General features: G+C 36.1%; 1 pseudogene; it reads left to right on the top strand.

Annotated features, from left to right (window-relative positions):
- Positions 1–1,803: 1,803 nt before the first annotated feature.
- LOC119542909 overlaps positions 1,804–20,585 on the top strand; it is a 28,679-nt pseudogene continuing 9,897 nt past the window's right edge.

The raw sequence follows: 20,585 nt of genomic DNA on the forward strand, positions 1-20,585 counted from the left end.
TTGTGCTGTTTTATCTTCCTAAAGTATACTTTAATGCTTTCCAAATTTTAAAAAATGCATATAATGTATTATTAATAATCATTGTTCCTTAAGCATCAATAGTTTTAGTTCCTTACTCTTAAAACAAAGATGCCTCATTTATAGCACCAGATAATAGAGGAAAGAAAAAATAGAATACCATAAAAGGATGAGTAAATGGTTAGAGAAGTAGTAGGATATATATTGTGGCAGGAAGTCAGTGGTCAGAAAGAGAAAAATAGCAATATTTAAACAGAGCAGTACATCTTGCAAATGTCCCATATCTCCCAACAATATTTTAATATTTACATGGTTATATGGCTGTTGCAGATTAGAGTATTGGCAGTGAAAAGATAAATTGGTGCAATATTATCTAGCCACCACATTCTGGAATCGACTTAAGTCTGGGATTTTTAAATTCTAAATCAAGTACTGTTCTTAAGGGTTGTGAGCAAAATTGAAACCAAATGCTATAGCAAAATTGAAACCAAAAATATTAGCAATGAAAATCACAAATCTGGTAAAGAACAAGGTAGTTTCTGCTGAACAATTCTAAGCACTCAAATAGAGTGGGGAGACACTCCAGCTCTGAATGGAGAGCTGTCAGTGATCACCAGGACCATTCAGTAAAGGGAGGTCACACCTCAATAGTAGAGATAAACAATCCCTGGTGAGAAGCCTACATTAGACCCTACCTAGCAGCAAAGTTTAAAATAGATTACAACATGATTAAGCTTGTCTGCATTTAACTTAGCTGCCTGGCATTCTTTATATGAAGATAACCAATGCTAATATTTTTAAAATGACAACAAAAGTAAAGCATCCATAAACATAAACTCACAATGTCCAGGACCTAATCAGATATTATCTAACATGCCAAGAGGCAGGAGGTGTGAACAATGCCAAGAAAAAAATAACCAAATAGAAACAGAACCTGAAATGAAAAAGATTATGCAAATAATATAAAAGGATTTTAAAACAACTATTATAATCACAGTGAAGTATTTTAAGAAAAACATGAACATTATGGGAACAAAAAGAAGATTAAATAAAAATAAATGAATTTTGAAAAATGAAATAAAATGATAATTTCACTGGATGGAATCAAATGCAAATTATGCACTACAGAAGAAAAAATAAATGAACTTGAAGAAATAGAAATCAAATCTACTGAAATGAAGCAGAGAGGAAAAAAAGGAAAAGAAATGAAGAAATTTAATTACCTGTTGGGGAAATATCAGATGGACTAACATATGTGCAACTAAGTTCCCTGAAGAAGTAGAGCACAGAAAAATATTTGAAGATATCATGTCTAATATTTTTCCAAATTTAATGAAAACATATACCCAGAGATCTGAGAAATTTAACAAAGTGTGAGCAGGATAAGCATACTGGTTACATAGGAATGGAGATGAGTTAAAAAAAAAATTCCCTTCAGAGACTATGGGATTCAGAATACAATGAAACAACTTCATAAAAAGACCTGGAAAAAAAATCCTGTCAAATCAAAATTCCATACCAAAAATAAGGATACAATAAAATTTTCACATATTCAGTCAAACAAAAAATTTGTCACCAGAAGAATGAGGAACTTAAGAAATAATGATTTCTTAAAGCAAAAGGAAAAACATATCACATGGAAATACAGATCTACACAAAAGAATAAAGACTGTGAGGTAATGTCATCAACATGGAGACCTAAACATCCCCTGAAAAGATCTCTCCAGATATTTCATGAATAAAAGGAACTATTCCACTTGCTTTGTACTCTGGAGTACAGAAGAGATGGAGAATGACTCCACAAATACTGAATCAAAGAAACAGAACAATCTCAGGTAGGAAAAGTCCATCCTAGACCACTGGACAGTTTTGTTTACTCTCCCCCTCACACGTTCCCACCTGGATTGGGAGCCAAACTGAGTCAACATGGCCCTGGCCCTGCCCACTGAGGACTGAGACTGTTGACTGATCACAGAAGACGGTTAGAACTTCATGCATATCCAGACACAGGGACCTAAGTCCACAGACACCCAGAGCAGAGTACAAGTTGCTGAAGATTGCTGCATACAAAATGGCCCTGGGTGGGGGTGGTGATAGACCTCACAGAAAGGCTGGTAAGAACTGTTGTGACAAATCCAGTTTTGGTCAGCTGGACAACCTAAAGGCAAAATATACTTTTCTGAAGTAACTCACCTTTCTGGATTGACTCCACCTCACTCCTTGGGATAGGATAACCTAATAGGGAAGAAACTGGAGACAGGAAAGACTCACAGGGAAAGGAAAAAAAGGAGGTTTTAAAGTGATCTGCTGTAAGATGGGATGGGTCCCAGAACTGAAAAGTGTAAGGAAAACTGGGCACTGAATAAGGGACAGAATTTAAACAAATCATAGGAGCTGGGGAAAAAAGTCTGATCAACAGATCAAGATTCCCAGAGAAGGAACAGAGAAAAGGAAGCTGTCTCCTGGAGGTAGAACAATTGCACAAAAAGTGCAACCTTAAAAATTGCACCATATATCCAGGACAAGGATCAGTGAAGAGCTGAGAAAATTTGAACAGTTAAACAGAAGCAATTATAAAGGTCTAGAATAGGTTAGACCAAGTGTCAAAGAAAAGCCTTAACACAAAGCCAAGTGACAATAAAACCCAAAAGAAGAGGGAGAAATGGATCTTCAGAGTTAACCTGTCACGAGAATAAAATGCCTAGACATCAATAAAAATTCATAAGCGGAGGGGTGGGGCAAGATGGCGTAGTGGTGAGGCATAGGTTTTAGTTACTCCTCCAGAGCAGTAGGTAGAAAGCCAGGAACCACGTGGACTGGACACCAAGAACAATCTGACTTTGGGCATACTTCATACAACACTCATGAATGCATGGAACAGCTGAGATCAGCAAAATCTGTAAGTTCTCATGGCCAGGGGACCCATGCCCCTTCCTGCCAGGCTCAGTCCCGTGGGAGGAGGGGCCATCAATGCTGGGAATGAGGAGGGAGAGCTGCAGTTGTGGCTCATATTGAAACCTCAGTCTGCTGATCCAAACTCCAAACATAAATAGACAGAGACCAGACACCGGAGAATCTGGGAGCAGTCAGCCTGGTGGAGAGGAGATAGGGCTAGCAAAAACAGCAAAACAAACAAACAAAAAAAAAACAAAAATAAAAACAGAGACTTTTTGGAGTTCTGATGAACATAGAATGGAGAAGGGCTGGGTTCAAACAGAGTCAGGCTCATATGCAAATACAGAAGGTGAGTTTCCTTGCCTGAAGAGCTGGTTTCTCTGCTTTCTTGATTGTTTCTTAATGGCCCTAATCTCTTTGTCTCTTAGCATTTCAATAGCCCATTAGATCTGCAAGGAGGGCCTTTCCTTTTTTTTTTTTTCTTTTTATCTTTTTCTCTTTTTCTAAAACAATTACTCTAAGAAGCCCATTACAGAAAGCCTCAAGGACTTACAATTTGGGCCCAGACAAGAGCAGAGGTAAGACAGCTCTGAGACACAAAGCAATAAGTCCAGTGGCTGAGAAAATTTGCTAAACACCACAACTTCCCAAGAAAATGGTGGCATCCCCTTACAGCCATCTTCCCAGTGGGCTGGGAACACTCTTGCCTGGTGCCAGCACCACAGCCCAGAGCTGCCCAAACAACCCAGTGTGATGGGAAGTGTTTCCAACAACACATGCACACACAACAATATTGGGTGTGGACAATAGCCTTCCCTGTACCCTCAGCTAATTGTCCCAGAGCTGGGAAGGTGGAGCTGTGTGAAAGGGGGAAATTAACCTGCCCCATTCAGCCATCCTTTCAGCAGACTGGGAATGCCCCTACATAGCCCTGCAGCCCAGAACCTCCCTTGGGGGATGGTGTTCACCTGTGACATAGCAGAGTTATCCCTTAGGAGAGGACCTGGGCGTGCACATCTTGGCAGGGCGACCCACTTGCAAGTCCCAGGGACCATACATCAATACCAAGAACTTGTGGGTCAGCAGGAGAGACAAACTGTGGCAAGACTGAACTGAAGGATTAGACTATTGCAACAGCTTTAAATCTCCAAGAACACCTGGGAGATTTGATTATTAAAGCTGCCCCCCACCCTAACTGCTCAGACACATGCCCCAAATGCAGGGCTGGCAACACCAACTACAAATGCAAGGTTGGTGCACCAATTGGACCCCACAAGACTCACACCTTCACTCACCACAAAGACAAAGTTGGGGAGAACTGGCTTGAGGGGAATAGGTGCCTTGCAGATGCCACCTGCTGGTTAGTTAGAGAACGTGTACTCCATGAAGCTGTAGAGCTGACTAATTAGAGATAAGGGTTTGAATCAGTCTACATATCCTAAAAGAACCCTATCAAGTTAGGCAAATGCCAGGAGGCCAAAAACAACAGAAAATTTTAAAGCATATGAAAAAACCAGATGCTATAGATAACCCAAGCCCAAACAGCCAAATCAAAAGATCAGCAAAGACACAGTACTTGGAGCAATTAATCAAAGAATTAAAGATGAACAATGAGAGCATGGCATAGGATATAAAGGACATGAAGAAGACCCTAGAAGAGCATAAAGAAGAAATTGCAAGAGAAAATAAAAAATAGACCATCTTATGGAAATAAAAGAAACTGTCAACCAAATTAAAAAGATTTTTGATACTCATAGTACAAGACTAGAGGAAGCTGAATAGCAAATCAGTGACCTGGAGGATGACAGAATGGAAAATGAAAGAACAAAAGAAAGAAAGGGGAAAAAAAATTAAAAAAAATCAAAATGAATCTCAGGGATATGATAGATAATATAAAGCATCCAAATATGAGACTCATTGGTGTTTCAGAAGGGAAGAGAAGGGTAAAGGTCTAGAAAGAGTATTCAAATAAATTGTTGGAGAAAACTTCCCAAATCTTCTAAATAACATAAATACACAAATCATAAATGCCCAGCGAACTCCAAATAGAATAAATACAAATAAACCCACTCCAAGACATATTCTGATCACACTGTCAAATATAAAAGAGAAGGAGCAAGTTCTGAAAGCAGGAAGAGGAAAGCAATTCACCACATACAAAGGAAACAGCATAAGACTAAGTAGTGACTACTCAGCAGCCACCATGGACGCAAGAAGGCAGTGGCATGACATATTTAAAATTCTGAGAGAGAAAAATTGCCAACCAAGAATTCTTTATCCAGCAAAGCTCTCCTTCAAATTTGAGGGAGAGCTTAAATTTTTCACAAACAAATGCTGAGAGAATTTGCTAACAAGAAACCTGCCCTACTTTGGATACTAAAGGGAGCCCTACTGACAGAGAAACAAAGAAAGGAGAGAGAAATATGGAGAAAGGTTCAGTTCTAAAGAGATTCAGTATGGGTATACTAAAGGACATTAAGAGAGAGAAGGAAAAATATATCTGACAAACATAAACCAAAGGAAAATATGGCTGATTCAAGAAATGCCTTCACACTAATAACATTGAATGTAAATGGATTAAGCACCCCAATCAAAAGATATAGATTGGCAGAATGGGTCAAAAAAAAAAAATGAATCATCAGCATGTTGCATACAAGAGACTCATCTTAGACACAGACACACAAAGAAATTGAAAGTGAAAGGATGGAAAAAAATATTTCATGCAAGCTACAGCCAAAAGAAAGCAGGAGCAGCAATATTAATATCAGATGAAATAGACTTTAAATGTAAGGATGTTATGAGAGACAAAGAAGGCCAATACATACTAATAAAAGGGGTAATTCAACAAGAAGAAATAGCAATCATAAATGGTTATGCACCCAATCATGGTGCCACAAAATACATGAGACAAAAAATGGCAAAACTAAAGGAAGCAGTTGATGTTTCCACAATAATTGTGGGAGACTTCAATACATCACACTATCCTATAGATAGATCAACCAGACAGAAGACCAATAAGGAAACTGAAAACCTAAACAATCTGATAAATGAATTGGATTTAACAAACATATGTAGAACATTACATCCCAAATCACCAGGATACACATTCTTCTCTAGTGCTCATGGAACTTTCTCCAGAATATATCATACGCTGGGACATGAAACAAGCCTCAACAAATTTTTAAAAAAATTGAAATTATTCAAAACACATTCTCTGACCACAATGGAATACAATTAGAAGTCAATAACCATCAGAGACTTAGAAAATTCAGAAATACTGGGAGGTTAAACAACTTGCTCCTAAACAATCAGTGAGTTAAAGAAGAAATAGCAAGAGAAATTGCTAAATATATAGAGATGAATGAAAATGAGAACACAACATACCAAAACCTATGGGATGCAACAAAAGCAGTATTGAGGGGAAATTTATAGCACTAAATTCATACATTAATAAGGAAGAAAGAGCCAAACTCAAAGAACTAATGGATCAACTGAAGAAGCTAGAAAATGAACAGCAAACCAATCCTAAATCAAGTAGAAGAAAAGAAATAACAAGGATTAAAGCAGAAATAAATGACACAGAGGAAACAAAAACAATGGAAAGAATAAATAACACCAAAAGTTGGTTCTTTGAGAAGATCAACAAGATTGACAAGCTCCTAGCTAGACGGAGAAAATCAAAAGGAGAGAAGACCCATATAAACAAAATAATGAATGAGAAAGGTGACATTACTGCAGATCCTGAAGAAATTAAAAAAATTATAAGAGGTTGCTATGAAAACCTCTGTGCCAACAAACTTGATAATGGGGAGGAAATGGGCAATTTCCTGGAAACTTATGAACAATCTAGACTGACCAGAGAAGAAACAGAAGACCTCAACCAAACAATCACAAGCAAAGAGATCCAATCAGTCATCAAAAGCTTCCCACAAATAAATGCCCAGGGCCAGATGGCTTCACAGGGGAATTCTAACAAACTTCCCAAAAAGAACTGACACCAATCTTACTTAAACTCTTTCAAAACATCAAAGAAGATGGAACACCACCTAACTCATTTTATGAAGCTAACATCAGTCTAGTACCAAAACCAGGCAAAGATGCTACAAAAAAGGAAAATGATAGGCCTATCTCCCCAGTGAATATAGATTCAAAAACTCTCAAAAAAATACTTGCAAATCAAATCCAAAGACACATTGAAAAATTCCTACACCATGACCAAGTTGGGTCCATTCCAGGCATGCAAGGATGGTTCAACATAAAATCAATCAATGTATTACAACAAATTAGCAAATAAAAAGAGAAAAATCAAATGATTATCTCAATAGATGCTGGAAAAGCATTCAACAAAATCCAAAATCCCTTTTTGATAAAAACACTTCAAAGGTAGGAATTGAGGGAAACTTCCTCAGTATGATAAAGAGCATATATGAAAAACCCACAGCCAGCATAGTACTCAATGGTGAGAGACTGAAAGCCTTCCCTCTAAGATCAAGAACAAGACAAAGATGCCTGCTATCACCATTGTTATTCAACATTGTGCTGGAAGTGCTAGCCAGAGCAATCTGGCAAAACAAAGAAATAAAAGACATCCAAATTGGAAAGGAAGAAGTAAACCTGTCATTGTTTGCAGATGATATGATCTTATATCTGGAAAACCCTGAGAAATCGACGATACAGCTACTAGAGCTAATAAACAAATTTAGCAAAGTAGTGTGATACAAGATTAATGCATGTCAGTAATGTTTCTACATGCTATAAATGAACAAATTGAAGAGAAACTCAAGAAAAAGATACCATTTTCAATAGCAACCAAAAAAAATCAAGTACCTAGGAATAAACTTAACCAAAGATGTAGAAGACCTATACAAAGAAAACTACATAACTCTACTAAAAGAAATAGAAGGGGACTTTAAGAGATGGAAAAATAGTCCCTGTTCATGGATAGGAAGGCTAAATGTCATTAAGATGTCAATTCTACCCAAACTCATCTACAGATTCAATGCAATCCCAATCAAAATTCCAACAACCTACTTTGCAGACTTGGAAAAGCTAGTTATCAAATTTATTTGGAAAGGGAAGATGCCTCAAATTGCTAAAGACACTCTAAAAAACAAAAACAAAGTGGGAGGACTTACACTCCCTGACTTTGAAGCTTATTATAAAGCCACAGTTGCCAAAACAGCATGGTACTGGCACAAAGATAGACATATTGGTCAATGGAATTGAATTGAGAATTTGGAGATAGACCCCCAGATCTACAGCTGACTGATATTTGAAAAAGCCCCCAAAGCCACTGAACAGGGACATAATTGTCTTTTCAGCAAATGGGGCTGGGAGAGTTGGATATCCCTATCCAAAAGAATGAAAGAGGATGCCTACCACACACCCTACACAAAAATTAACTCCAAGTGGATCAAAGATCTCAATATAAAAGACAGCACCATAAAACTCCTAGAAGATAATGTAAGGAAACATCTTCAAGATCTTGTATTAGGCAGCCACTTCCTAGACCTTATACCCAAAGTACAAGCAACAAAAGAAAAAATAGATAAATGGGAAATTCTCAAGCTTAAAAGTTTCTGTACCTCAAACGAATTTGTCAAAAAGGTGAAGAGGCAGCCAACTCAATGGGAAAAAATTTTTGGAAACCATGTATCTGACAAAAGACAGATATCTTGCATATATAAAGAAATCCTACAACTCAATGACAAAATTACAGACAGCCCAATTATAAAATGGGCAAAAGATATGAAAAAGTTATCTGAAGAGGAAATACAAATGGCCAAGAAACACATGGAAAAATGTTCAGCTTCACTAGCTATTAGGAAGATGCAAATTAAGACCACAATGAGATAGCATCTCACACCAATTAGAATGGCTGCCATTAAACAAACAGGAAGCTACAAATGCTGGAGAGAATGTGGAGAAATTGGAACTCTTATTCATTGTTGGTGGGACTGTATAATGGCTCAGCCACTCTGGAAGTCAGCCTGGCAGTTCCTTAGAAAACTAGATATAGAGTTACCCTTCAATCCAGCGATTGCACTTCTCGGTATACACCCGGAAGATCTGAAAGCAGTGACACGAACAGGTATCTGCATGCCAATGTTCATAGCAGCATTATTCACAATTGCCAAGAGATGGAAACAACCCTTCAACAGATGAGTGGATAAATAAAATGTGGTATATACACATGATGGATTATTACATGGCTGTAAGAAGGAACGATGTCATGAAACATATGACAACATGGTTGAATCTTGAAGACATAATGCTGAGTGAAATAAGCCAGGCACAAAACCAGAATTATTATATGCTACCACTAATGTGAACATTGAAAAATGTAAAACAAATGGTTTATAAGGTAGAATGTAGGAGAACTAGTGATAGAAAGCAATTAAGGAAGGGGGAATGATAACCCAATAAGAACAGATAAGTTACTGTAGGTAAATTTAACATTCTGGGAATGCCAAGGAATGACTATGGTCTGTTAATTTCTGATGGGTATGGTAGGAACAAGTTCACAGAAATGTTGCCATATTAGATTATTTTCTTGGGGTAGAGTAGGAACATGTTGGAAGTAAAGTAGTTATCTTAGGTTGGTTGTCTTTTTCTTACTCCCTTGTTATGGTTTATTTGAAATGTTTTTTTTTAATTGTATTTTATTTTATTTTTTTATATAGTTGATTTTAAAAAGTTAATTAAAAAAAACAATAAAAAATATGCAGGGCCCCCTTGAGGAGCTGGTGGAGAGTGCAGGGGTGTTGGGCTTCCCCACCTTGATGGTTACTGATATGCTCATGGGCATGGGGGACTGGTGGTTTGATGGGCTGAGCCCTCTGCCACGGGACTTGCTTTGGGAAGACTGTTGCTGCAAAGGAGATGCTAGGCCTCCCTATAATTGTTCCTAAGAGCCTCCTCCCGAATACCTCTTTGTTGCTCAGATGTGGCCCTCTCTCTCTAGCTAAGCCAACTTGGCAGGTGAAATCATTGCCCTCACCCCTACGTGGAATCTGACACCCAGGGGAGTGAATCTCCCTGGTAACATGGAATATGACTCCTGGGGAGGAATCTAGACCCGGCATCGTGGGATGGAGAACATCTTCTTGACCAAAAGGGGGATGTGAAAGGAAATGAAATAAGCTTCAGTGGCAGAGAGATTCCAAAAGGAGCCAAGGGGTTACTCTGGTGGGCACTCTTACACACAATATAGAGAACCCTTTTTATGTTCTAGTGAATTGGAGTAGCTAGCAGTAAATACCTGAAACTATCAAACTACAACCCAGAAACCATGAATCTTGAAGATGATTGTATAAATATGTAGCTTATAAAGGGTGACAATGTGATTGGGAAAGCTTATGGACCACACTCCCCTTTGTCTAGTGTATGGACAGGTGAGTAGAAAAAATGGGGGAAGAAAAAAAAAGGGCACCCAGTGTTCTTTATTACTTTAATTGTTCTTTTTTGCTTTAATTTTTATTCTTATTATTTTTGTGTGTGTGGTAATGAAAATGTCAAAAATTAATTTTGGTGATGAATGCACAACTATATAATGGTACTGTAAACAATTGAATGTATGCTTACATCTCAATAAAATGAATAAAAAATGGAAACATAAAAAACTCATAAGTCATACTATGAAATAGGAAGATATAGCTCAGTTAAGGGAACAAATTAAAACTTCAGAGGAGACTCAGAAATTGAACTAATCAAAGAAGTTCAAACAAATCTCCTAAATCAATTCAAGGAGGTGAAGTAAAACATGCATAAAGGAATAAAGGACATTAAGAAGACAATGTTTGAGCATAAAGAAGAATTTGAAAGTATAGAAAATAACATAACAGAAATTTGGGGGATAAACACACAGTAGTACAGATTTAAAATACACTTGAGGCATATAACAGAAGATTTGAACAGGCAGAAGAAAGATTCAGTGAGCTAGAAGACAGGAGAATTGAAATTGTACAATCAGAAAAATAGAGAAAATAGAAAAAATTGAGCAGTGTCTCAGCGATATCAGTGACTGCACAAAGTGCACAAATATATGCATCATGGGTGTCCCAGAAGGAGAAGAGATGAGAAAAGGGGCAGAAGGGACATGTGAGGAAATGATGCTGAAAATTTCCCAAATCTTATGAAAGACATAAATATACCTGTCCAAAAAGTTCAGTGTACTACAAACAGAATAAATCCTAATAGACCTCCTCCAAGACACATATTAATCATAATGTCAAATGCCAATGATAGAGAAGTAGGGAAGCAGCAAGAGAAAAGTGATTTGTCACATACAAGGAATCCTCAGTAAGACTAAATGCTGATTTCTTATCAGAAACCATAGAGGCAAGAATGAAGTGGCATGATATATTTAAGGTACTGAAGGAGAAAAACTGCCAACCCCAAATTCTTTATCCAGCAAAACTGTTGTTCAAAATGAGGGACAGTTTAAAGCATTCACAGACAAAGAGACACTGAGAGAATTCCTCAACAAGATACCTACCCTACAAAAATTATTAAAGGCAGTTCTGCAGGCAGAAAGGAAAAGACAGAAGACAGTGGCTTAAAGTAGTATGAAGAAAGGAATATCATCAGTAAGGGTAACTAAAAGGGTAAATATAAAGCCTAATTGTACTGTATCCTCATATACAACTCTACTCTTTAATTCACAAGAATCAGAATAAAATTGAAAAAGAAAAAAGCATATTTCCTGATAATAGACATGCAAAATATAAAGTGATAAAGTGAGACAAAAGTGACATAAAGCAGGGAAATGAGGGATATGGGAGAAGAGAACATGTATGTTATTTACTCCTAAGTTGGCATCTGCACTAGTTTGGTTGTATTATGGCCCCCAAAATGCCATTATCTTTGATGCAATTTTGTGGAGGCAGATGTATTCATGTTGATTTGGTTGGAACCTTTGGATTAGGTTGTTTCCATGGAGTTATGACCCACCCAACTCTAGGTGATAACTCTGATTGGATAATTTCTATGGGGGCATGGCCCCACCCAATCTGCATGGGCCTTGATTAGTTTACTGGAGCCCTAAAAAAGCTCAGACAGAAGGCACTCACTGCAAGCTGCAACTTAGAGAAACATTTTCAAGATGGCCATTGAAAGCAGACTTTTGCTTCAGAGAAGCTAAGAGAGGACAAAATGCCCCAAGAGCAACATATTGAAGAATGCACAGGAGCTGAGAGAGAAGCTGGAACAGAATCCAGGATCAGCAGAAGCAGAAGCCAGCCACATGCCTTTCAAGCTTACAGAGGTTTTCTGGATGACAATGGCCTTTTTCCAGTGAAGGTACCCTATTGTTGATGCCTTACCTTGGACACTTTATGGCCTTAAGACTAACTCTGTAACCAAATAAATCCCCTTTATAAAAGCCAATCCATTTCTGGTATTTAGCATAATGGCAGCATTAGCAAACCAGAACAGTATCTTTCCAAATTGATAGATTATAGATGTAGGTTGTGAAATATAAACCCAAGGGTAACTACAAAGTATTTTAAAAACATACAGAAACACAAATAAGGACAGGATCAGTCAGATACATCACAAAAGATCAATTATACACAAATGGAGTTTGCAAAAAAGAAAAAGAGAGGCAAAAAAAAAAAAAGATATGACATATAAAAAGCAAAGGATAAAATGGCTGAAATAAGTACTGCCTTTATGATAATAACACTGAATGGTAATGAATTAAAGTACCCAATTAAAAGACACAGGTTCGCAGAATGGATAAAAAAAATCATGATCCAACTATATGTTGCTTACAAGAGACTCACCTTAGACTCACCAAAGACAAAAAGATTTAAAGTTAAAGGACAGAAAAAGGTAGTCCATGCAAATAGCAACAAAAACAGAGATGTGTTTGCTATACAAATATTGGACAAAATAGACTTTAGGTAAAAACATGCTATAAGAGAAAAAGAAGGACATTATATGTTAATAAAAGGGACACTCCACCAAGAAGAAATAGCAATCATGAACATTTATGCCCCTAACCATGGTACCCAAAAATACATGAGGGAAACAATGGTAAAACTGAAGGGAGAAATAGACACCTCTACAATAATTTTTGGAGACTTCAATACACCACTCTCATCAATAGATAGAATATCTAGACAGAAGATAAATAAGGAAACAGAGAATTTGAATAATATGATAAATGAACTAGCCCTAACAGACATATACAGAACACTGTACCCCAAAACAGCAGGATATACATTCTTCTCAAGTGCTCATGGATCATTCTCCAGGATAGACCACAGGTTAGGAAACAAAACAAGTCTCAATAAATTTAGAAAGATCGAAATCATACAAAGTCTCTTTTCTGACCACAATGGAATGAAGCTGGAAATCAACAACAGGCAGAGGACTGGAAAATTCACAAATAAATGGCTGCTAAATAGCACATTCTTAAATTATCAGTGGGTCAAAGAAGAAATTGCAAGGGAAATCAGTAATTATCTTGAGACAAATAAAAATGACAAAATAACATAGTAAAATTTATGGGGTGCAGCAAAGGCAGTACTCGTAGGGAATTTTATAGCCCTTAAACAATTACATTTAAAAAGAAGAAAGAGCTAAAATGAAAGACCTAACTGCATACCTCATGGAAATAGAAAAAGAACTGCAAATTAACACCAAAGCAAGCAGAAGGAAAGAAATAACAGAGATTAGAGCAGATACACATATAATCAAGAATAATAAAAAACAATAAAGAGAATTAACAAAACCCAAAGTTGGTCCTTTAGAAAGACCAATAAAATTGACAAACCCTTAGCTAGATTGATGAAGAAAAAACAGAGAAGAACCAAATAAATAAAATAAAAAATGAGAGGGGGCACATTAGTACCCCAAAGAAATAAAAAGGATTATAAGAGGATACTATGAATACTATATGCTAACAAGTTAGATAACTTTGATGAAATGGACAAATTCCTAGAAACACATTGACAACCTACACTGACTCTACAAGAGTCTACATGAAATAGAAGACTTCAAAAGATGAATTCAAGAAAAAGATTTAATCAGTCATCCAAAACCTCCCAACAAAGTAAAGTTCAGGACCAGAGGGCTTCATAGATGAATTCTACCAACCATTGCAAGAAGAATTAATACAAATCCTGCTCAAACTATTCCAAAAAATTCAACAGGAGGGAACACTACCTAACTCATTCTATGATGCAACATCACCCAAATACCAAAGCCAGATAAAGATACTACAAGGAAAGAAAATTACAGACCAATTTCTCTTATGAATATAGATGCTGTGCCAGTTTGCATGTATTATGACCCCCCAAATGCCATGTTATTTAATGCAGTCTTGTGGGAGCAGACATATTAGTGTTAATTAGGTGGGACTCTGGATTAAGTTGTTTCCATGGAGATGTGATCCACCCAACTGTGGGTAATACCTTTTATTAGATTATTTCCATGGAGATGTGGTCCCACTCATTCAGCATGGGTCTTGAGTGTAATCACTGGAGTCCTATATAAGAGCTCAGACAGAAGGAGCTCGCTGCTGCAGCTTAGAGAAACATTTTGAAGACAGCGGCTGAAAGCTGACAGTGACATTTAGGAGAACGCCATTTTGAAATGCAATCAGGGAGCAAGCAGATGCCAGCCACATGCCTTCCAAGCTGACAGAGGTTTTCCAAATGCCATTGGTGGTCTTCAGTGAAGGTACTCTACTGTTGATGCCTTTGTTTGGAAACTTTTATGGCCTTAGTACTATAATGTAACCAAATTAACCCCCTTTATAAAAGCCAATCTATTTCTGGTATTTTGCATAACAACAGCAGCATTAGCAAACTGGAACAGATGCAAAAAACCTCAACAAAACAGTTGCAAATCTAATCCCAAAAGCACATCAAAAGAACTAAGCACCACGATCACATGGGTTTTATCCAAAGTATGCAATGGTGTTTCAACACAAGAAAATTAATTAATGTAATACACCACATTAACAAAATAAAGGGGAAATCTGCATGATCATCTCAGTTGATGCAGAAAAGGCACTTGAAAAAATTCAGCATCTTTTCTTGATAAAAAAACTTATAAAAATAGGAATATATGGAAACTTCCTCAACATGATAAAAGACATATATGAAAATCCCACAGCTAACATTGTATTTAATGGTGAAAGACTGAAATCTTTCCCTCTAAGATCTGGAACATTCAAGGGTGCCCACTGTTACCATTGTTATTCAACATAGTTCTGGAAGTTCTATCCAGAGCAGTTAGGCAAGAAAAAGAATTAAAACGCATCCAAATTGGAAGGGAAGAAGCAAGGCTTTCACTATTTGCCGATGACATGATCCATATACATTCCTGAAAAATCAACAAAGTTACTAGAGCTAATTAACATAAGATCAATGTACAAAAATTAGCAGTGTTTCTATACACTAGTAATGAGCAATGTGAGAAGAAAATTAAGAGAAAAATTTCATCTACAGTTACAATTAAAAGAATCAAATATCTAGGTGTGAATTTAAAGAATATAAAGACTTGTACACAGAAAACTACAAAGCATTGCTAAAAGAAATCAAGGAAGTCCTAAATAAATGGAAAGACATTCTGTGTTCATGGCTTGGAAGACCAAATATCATTAAGATGTCAATTATACTGAAAATTATTTACATATTCAACACAATCCAAATCAAAATTCCAATAGCCTTCTTTGCAGAAACAGAAAAGCCAATTATCAAATTTATTTGGAAGGGTAAGGATGCCCACATACTCAAAAACATCTTGAAAAAGAGGAACAAATTTGGAGGATCACACTTCCTGATTTTAAAGCATAATGCAAAGTTGCAGTGGTCAATACAGCATGTTACTTACTGTATTGGATAGATACATTGACAAATGGATTCAAATCGAGAGTTCAGAAATAGACCCTCACATCTATGGCCAATTTATTTTTGACAAGGTTGACAAGTCCACTCAATTTGGAAAGAATAGCCTTTCAAATGGTGCTGGGAGAATTGGAAATGCACATGCAAAAGAATGAAAGAGGACTCCTGTCTCATACCTTACACAAAAATTAACTCAAAATGGATCAAAGACCTAAATATGAGGATCAGAACTATAATAATCCCAGAAGAAAAATGTAAGGAAGCATCTTCAAGATCTTGTATTGGACAATGGTTTCTTGGACTTTAAACCCAGAGCACAAGCAATGAAATTTAAAATAGATAAGTGGGACCTCCTCCAAATTAAAGACTTTTGTGCATCAAAAGACTTCATCACAAAAGTGAAAAGACAGTCTACTCAATGAGAGAAAACATTTGGAAACTACATATCCAATAAGGGCTTAATAAGAAGAATACATAAAGAAATCCTACAGCTCAATAATAAAAAAACAAACAACTTAATTTAAAAATGGTCAAAAGACGCGGATAGATATTTCTCCAAACAAGATATACAGGTGGCTAAAAAGCACATGAAAAGATGCTCAACATCACTAGCTATTAGGGAAATGCAAATCAAAGCCACAATGAGATATCATTTCACACCCATTAGAATGGCTATTATTTAAAAAAAAGAAGAAGAAAACTACAAGTGTTGGAGAGGATGTGGAGAAATAGGAACACTCATTCATTGCTAGTGGGAAAGTAAAATGGTGCAGCCACTGTGGAAGACAGTTGGCAGTTCCCCAGGAAATTCAGTATAGAATTACCGTATTACCTGGCAATCCCACTGCGAGGTATACACCCAGAAGAATTGACAGCAGGCAATCAAACAGATATTTGCACGTGATGTTCATAGCAGCATTATTTACAACTGTCAAAAGATGGAAGCAAATCTAAATCTCCATCAACCAATAAATGGATAAACAAAATGTGTTATATACATACAAAGGAGTGTTATTCAGCATAAAAAGGAATGAAGTCTTAATGCATATGAAAACATGGATACACCTCAAGGACATTATGCTGAGTAAAATAAGCCAGACACAAAAGGACAAATATTGTATGATTTCGCTAAAAGGAGCTAATTATAATAAGCAAACTTACAGAGTTAGAATCTAGAATATAGACTACCAAGGGATAGACTGTAGTTAGAGAACAGGATTTGATGCTTAATTTGTACAGAATTTCTATTTGGGTTGATTGTAAAGGTTTGTGAGTATAATTAACAGCACTGAATTATATAGGTGAATGTGATTAAAAGGGCAAACTTTAAGTCATATATATTTCTAGAATAAAAATTAAAAGATTAAACAAATGACTGTATAACACAGTGAACTCTATTGTAGATGATGGACTATATTTAATAGTATAAGAATATTCCTTTGTGAACTTTAACAAATATTATGACACTAATACAAGGTGTTAATAATGCAGTGATATATGGAAAATAATACACCTAATGCAAAGCATGGGTGATAGTTAATAGTGCTAATTCAATAGTTTTTTTTTGTCAATTGTAACAAAAGTAACTATTGTTAAAACAAATTAGTACAATTAAAAAAATTCTATCATCAATTGTCACAAATATTCCACACCAAAGCAAGGTATTGGTGGTGGGGTGGTGTATTGGAATCCTGTATTTTATGAATGATTGGTCTATAAACCCACAACTTCTCTATTAAAAAAATTTTTTTAAATATATGTTGCACAATCACTAAGCATAAGCTCTCTGGAGTGGCTATATTAATATCCAATAAAAGAATACCACCAGGGAAGCAGAAAAATATGAGAAATATTCCATAATGATAAAAGGGTCAGTTCATTCAGAGGATATAATAATTCTAAATGTGTGTGCACCCAATAAGAATAAGCTTCCAACTAATATAAGACAAAACTTATAGAATTGAAAAAAGCAAAAAACCTATGATTATAATTACAGATTTCAGTGCTCCTTTTCAATAATTGAAGTAATTTATCAAAACCATTTAGAAGGAATTGTTTAAATTCATGGCTACCTGAGGCTGTGGATAACACTTGAGACAAAGACAAACAGCAATTTAATCAAAAAGCTTAAAAGGCAAAGCGGTGAAAGACATGGCCATAGGGGCATTGAAGAGCTCTGACATACTCATGGGGATCACTCACGCATATGACTGTGCACATGTCCAGAGTTGTCTGCATGCTGAGGAAAGAACTGAGAAAGCCGCAAGCTCTCACCTCTAGCTGACCTTGAGACTCTTTGCAAGCAGGAAGTGAAACCAAGAGCAGAGTTGTAAACAGCCTGGCTGGATGTTGTACATGTGCCTCAACTCATTCACAGAGCCTCTTGTCAAAGTCTGGGAGACTTACTGGTTCCAAGTGTTTAAGGAATCTTCAGTAACTAGACACAATAAAAATACAGCTTTATCGTATTAGTTCCAAAGAGTATCTAAATAAACAAAAACTAACAAAAACAATAAACGATAACAAGCCCTGGGAAGAGGAAGAATCTGATTTCCAGATTTGCAATATTGTATTATTCAAAATGTTTTGTCTTCAACCAAAAATATGACACATGCAAAGAAACAAGAAAGTATGGTCCAAATACAGGAGAAAAACAATCAATAGAAACTGACCAAAGAATCCAGTTGCTTGACTTTAAACTAGCTTTTTAAGAATCTGTTCAAGGAACTAACAGAAACCATGTCTAAAGAACTAAAAGAAAATATGAGAATGGTATCTTATCATGTAGAGAATGTCAATAAGGAAATGGAAATCATAAAAAAAGAACCATATAGAAATTCTGTAGTGGAAAGTTACAAAAACTGAAATGGGAAAAAAACAAAAACAAAAACAAAAAAACTTTCAAAACTCAGCAGCAGGTTTTAGCTGGCAGAAAAACAGAGTCAGCAAATGTGAAAAAGATTGAGATTATACAATTTGTAGAACAGAAAGGAAAAAAAGGCTGAAGAAAATTATCAGGTCCCCAGAGACCTGAGAGACACCACCAAGATAAAATATGCATGCTGGGAGTATTAGGAGAGAAGAGAAAGAAAGGGACAGAAATAATATTTGAAAAAATATTTGAAGAAATTTGAAAGCCCAAAAACTTCCCAAATTTGAAGAAAACCATTAATCTGCACATCCAAACTCCAGATAGGATAAACTGAAAGAGACACACAACTAGACATACTATATTAAAACTGTAGAAAGCTAAAGACAAAAAGAATATCCCGCTTGCAGCAAAAGAGAAGCAATCCATCACGTACAAGGGATTTTTTTATAAGATTAACATCCAAATTCTCAGTACTCTTTCAATAATGGACAGAACAATTAAACAGATCAATGAGGAAACAGAAGACAAGAAAAATACTATAAACCAACTATACCTAAAAGACCTATATAGAACATTGCCCAATAAGCACAGAATACACATATTTTTCAAGTCTAGTTTCCATGATAGACCAGATGTTAGGTCACAAAACTCATCTAAATATATTTAAATTGCTTAATTCATATCAAGTATGTTCTCTGACTACCTAGCAAAACTTATGGGTGTAGTGAGGGAAATTTTTAGCTGTGAGAATCTGTCAAAATAAAAAGAAGACCTCAATTCAATCACCTAAACTTCCGTCTTTAGAAAGTAGAAAAAAGAAGAGCAAGCTAAACTCAGAGCAAGCAGAAGGGAGGAAATAATGAAGACTACAGAGGAAAATAATGAAATAGAAATTGAAAAACAACAGAAAAATAAAAAAAAACAAAAGTTGGTTTCTCAAAAAGATCATTGAAATGGACAAATCTTTAGCAAGCCTTAACACAACAAAAAAGAGAGGCTCAAATTATTAAAACCAGAAATTAAAGAGGGGACATTACCAAAGTTTCAGAAATAAAAAGAATTGGAAACAATAATCAAAAAAAAATTCCCTCAAAGAAAAGTCCAGGACCAGATGACTTCAATGATGAGTTCTAGCAAATACTTAAAGAGTTAGAATCAATTCATTACAAACTCTCAAAAATTAGAAAAGATGGTAACACTTCCCAATCCATACTATGATAGATGTATTTCCCTAATACCAAAACAGTACAAAAACATCATAAGATGACACAACTACAGGCACACATCCTTTATGAATATACATAGACACAACCTAATGCAACAAGATACTGCCGAACCAAATCAAGCAACATATAGAGTATTACACATTGTAAGATAAATCATAGGAGTTTAATGTTGGTTTAACATATAAAAATCAGCCAATGTAATAAACCATAGTAATAGAATAAAGGACAAAAACACATGATCATCTCAATAAACACATAAAAGGCATTTGACACAATCCAACATTCGTTCATTATAAAAACACTAAAACAATTAAGAAGAGAAGGGAACTTCCTTAATAAAGGCATATAGGAAAAACCCACAGATAACATTATACTTAATGTTGAAGACTGAAGTTATTCACTTAAGATTAGTAACAAGATAAGTGGGTCTGCTCTCACCTCTTCTATCTAACATTATATTGGAGGGTCTTCTCGGGACAATCAGGCAAGCAAAAGAAAAAAAATACACCCAGATAGAAAACGTCTTAGTTTGCCAGGCTGCTATGAAAAATAGCACACAGCAGGTTGGTGTAAACAACAAACACTTATTCTCTCACTTTTTTGAAGGCTAGAAGGCCAAAATCAAAGAGTCAGCAAGGCCAGGCTTTCTCTCTGAAGTCTGTCGTGTTCTGGTGCTGGCTTCTTGCATTCTTCGTTGGGGTTCCTTGACCTGCA

Source organism: Choloepus didactylus, chromosome 8, assembly GCF_015220235.1.
Source record: "Choloepus didactylus isolate mChoDid1 chromosome 8, mChoDid1.pri, whole genome shotgun sequence".
Taxonomy (NCBI): Eukaryota; Metazoa; Chordata; class Mammalia; order Pilosa; family Megalonychidae; genus Choloepus; species Choloepus didactylus.